Consider the following 4,011-nt stretch of genomic DNA (forward strand, 5'->3'; position numbering starts at 1 on the left):
ATATGGCTTATGTAATTACGTTTTTATAGAAGTTGTTCAGAGTTTGAGCAGAATTATTCTTTATGTATTATTTATATTTAATTCTTTGATTATTTGTTGTAGTCCAATTTCTACATTCGTTCTTGGAAAAGTTACTTATCTCTTATCACTTGAAACACCACTTCCACAATAATTTATATTATAAAGTATATTGTTGGGTTTATGATAAGAGCGACAACAACAACTGCAACAATAATAATAATAATAATAATAATAATAATAATAATAATAATAATAATAATAATAATAATAATAATAATAATAATAACGATGATATGATGATGATTAAAAAATAATAATAACAGTACTCTAAAATGGTAACACTGATACTTCAAATTAGAATTTTTTCGCGTTACGAAGTATAGCGAAAAATAATTGTCCTAACGACATGTAAGCAGATCTTAAGTGTCTTGTTACTTAAGTTCAGTTGTTATGTAGGCAGTGGCCAATGAGATTTTAGTGTTGGGTGAAACTTATTCGATGATTGAAGAGGTATTTAGTAAGTGGTCACTTTCTAGCGCACGCTAGCCCGAGCAAGTCGAATTTATTAGCCAGGACGCCAGGCAGGGTCAAATACAGCTTCAGATGTGAATAGTGTTTTCACGCTAGCAATCAGAATGCTGAAACCGTTTCAAGAAGTGATGGACAATCTATTATCCGATTTCCAGCAGAATATTCAACAATTATCCGTACCTCGTCAAAGTATGATGGAAAACCATTTGAATGAGCATCGCGTTATTTTGAGGAAACTGATACGAAAATGTTAGCATTAGATGCGATTGTTTATCAACTTGGAGGACAAGGAACATCTAAAACTGCCGCAGAAACGAGTTAGTTCGCAAAGAGCAGCATCGCCAAAAGTGTCAAGCTAGTTAAAGATCGAGGGAAAGTGTTGATTCATATCAACTTTGATGGAAGAGGTCTAGAGCTCAATAAAGGACGTTGACATTGGAGCCGGGAATGTACCAAGAAAGACGTCGAAAAGATAAGTGAAAATATAGCTGTTTTTATTTTGTATACTTAGCAGTTGGTACAAGGAAATTGGAACATTGTTTATTTTATTTTATTGTTTTTAATCGCCTGTTGGTTGTTGTTATTCACAATACATTGAACAGAATTAGATTGGGTCCGGTAAGATAGTCATTGACGTCTAAAAGGGCGATCACAAAATTCCATTTCAAAACCGTTACTGTGGTTGTTTGATTGGGTAACAATAGGTCAGAAAGGGACGAAGCAGAATTTATTAAAAGAGAATGGGTGATACTGGTATCAGAAAAAATAAGAAATAATTCCTTTGACGGTGACCAAGAATGGAAATGGTAAGCAAAGGCTGTTTTTTTATTTTCAAACTTTTTAAGGATTTAATCAGTCTACAGTCTGCTTATCGCATAGAAATCTATCAAAACGTTGCCAATATCTTTCTCATTGGGGAAAAATTTAAAAAGTTTTTATAATGGATTATCTTTAGATATTTTTGAAAGCGGCGGTACATCTTTACTAAGTTCTTAAGTCTGTTAGATATTGGAGATCTAAGGAAGTGAAGATTGAAGTATTTTTAGATGATGGCATAGCTGCGGATGGTTGTTTTTGAAGGAGCATTGGATGCTAGATATTTACTTTAAAAGCTTCAAGATTTGGATTTATTTACAAGAAAGTATAATTGGTTTTCAGACTCTAAATTGTATTTGGAAAGGTTTACAGAGGACGAATACTGAAGGCAAATTTCGTAACTACAGTATTAGGATAAACTATGTCGTTAAAGACCTTGTTTAGATGCCAAACCTTCTGAATTAACAAAAACGTTATTTTAACGAATATCTTTTGGACAGAATTGTCTGTTACATAATTTCCACGAAATTTGTCGTGAGAGGTATTGTTAAAATTAAAACGATAAAGTATTTCTGTATTTTTACATATTGAGCAAAGCTAGTTGAGAACTTAATGAAGAAATATCAGATGCTCTGGTTGAGATCACGTTTTGACGCAGAAATTCATTCTTTTTATTTTGGTCGTTACTTTAACTATATACTTGCATCAGACTTATTTAACCTATTACTTCATTGTGACGCTAAGATGTAGGCAGTTTATCACTATATTGTGACGCCTAAGGTGTAGGCAGTTTATCGCTATATTGTGACGCCTAAGGTGTAGGCAGTTTATCACTATATTGTGACGCCTAAGATGTAGGCAGTTTATCACTATATTGTGACGCCTCAGATGTACTGTAGCAGCTTAGCACTATATTGTGATGCCTCAGATGTAGGCAGTTTAGCACTATATTGTGACGCCTCAGATGTAGGCAGTTTAGCACTATATTGTGACGCCTCAGATGTAGGCAGTTTATCACTATTGTGACGCCTAAGATGTAGGCAGTTAATTACTATATTTTGACGCATCAGAGGTAGGCAATTTATCACATTGCGAAGCCTCGGGTGTAGGCAATCTTATCAATATATTGCGACGCCTCATAGGAAATTTACCGCTATATTGCGACGCTTCAGACATAGGAAATTTACCGCTATATTGTGACTCCTCAGATTTAATGGTTATATTGTGACGCCTCTGGTGTTGGGAAATTTATATGTTGTGACACCTCAGTAGTAGGTTTGGAGTAATTCTGAAGTTTTTAGCGATGAATACAGCGCATTTTTTTATCATGAAAAGAGTGGCTGAAAACTGGACAGCAAATGAATCTTTAAAATTAAACATGAAGGAGCAGGAGGCAGTCGACAGAATTATGTAAAGTACTTTGGCAATGTTTGAACATTGTTCCAGATAAAAAATTTTCGATTTTAATGCAAGTAGGTAGCAAAAAGCCAGATTTGGAAATCATAGAAAACCAAAGAATTTAAACTTGTACTGAAAGAGTACAAAAGAGCGGATTTTTTGAAGTTTTGTCAACTAACATGGATTAATGGTCAATTCTTGCTTACATTTTTCAGAGTTATGGACTTGTGAGAGTTATTCATTCTTTAGACTGTTTTGCTACTTTTAAAAATATGTTGAGGTTTTTAATCTCTAATATTGGTGTCCCGGTACAGAGGGAATTGATGCTTTAACTTGAGGTTTGGTGCTTTATACCAAAGGTTATTAATAAAATGGAGGTAAAAATTCTTAAGTAGAATATTCAAGAGTGACAAGTCCTCTCCATCTTGACTGTTGATATTAACGAGGGAAACTTTATTGTTAAACTTTGAGTGTTTACGTAACAAAAGGTTTATTACACACGGCAAAGATAAACATAAACAAAAAAAGGAAAAAAAAAAGAAAAGTGAAATTTTTCGCTGAAATTTAACTTTGATATAGAAGGTAAAGGTTTTTGAAATTATAAGTATATATGTACAATGTTTTATTTTTGTTATCTGCTTTCCAGGATCGTGAATGCAATGAAATGCCAGCAGTCGTCTTTAACGGTGGCATCTAATTTGGACAAGAAATTGGGGGACCTCAGTTGTCTTGGGCATCTTCTATCATCGATGAATGACAGCACCGACAAGGCCTACCAACTTGTCTTTCAGCAAAGAGAAACTTACAATAATGGTCACGAGCAAAGCGAAATGCCATTGTATGTTGCTTTATTTATGACGCTTTTATTTGATTCCGGCGCTTTAGTAATCTCCAGTGATCAAGCTATTTATGCCATAACGTGCATGCATGAAATGAGGGGTTACATAGATCCAACGGAAAATTCACTTGTTAAATCTTTGCAAGCACCTGTGAAACATTAAGCTGGTAGATCGGTGCATACAAAGGATCTTTTGGATAATATGGTGTTGCAGAATCCGTGCGGATTATATTTTCCTATATTGAAAAACTTCTTTATTATTTAGATAGATCATTAAAGTTTTCTTATCTGAGATATGGAGAATAAAGTTTATTGTAATTTGAAGATTTCTTAGTTGAACAGAAAAAAAAAATGAAAAACCACCAATACTGTGAAGTTTTCGATATCGGAAGTTGTCACAAATGCTT

The 4,011-nt window shown here is 33.9% G+C and overlaps 1 long non-coding RNA gene across 1 annotated transcript; it reads left to right on the top strand.

Moving 5' to 3' along the window:
* The first annotated feature begins 568 nt into the window (after positions 1-568).
* Positions 569-2,740, top strand: LOC137649996 (uncharacterized). Its single transcript, XR_011045891.1, has 2 exons — positions 569-2,370; positions 2,441-2,740. It is a non-coding gene; the product is annotated as an uncharacterized lncRNA (long non-coding RNA).
* Positions 2,741-4,011: the final 1,271 nt, after the last annotated feature.

The sequence above is a fragment of the Palaemon carinicauda genome, chromosome 11 (assembly GCF_036898095.1).
Source record: "Palaemon carinicauda isolate YSFRI2023 chromosome 11, ASM3689809v2, whole genome shotgun sequence".
Classification (NCBI taxonomy): Eukaryota; Metazoa; Arthropoda; class Malacostraca; order Decapoda; family Palaemonidae; genus Palaemon; species Palaemon carinicauda.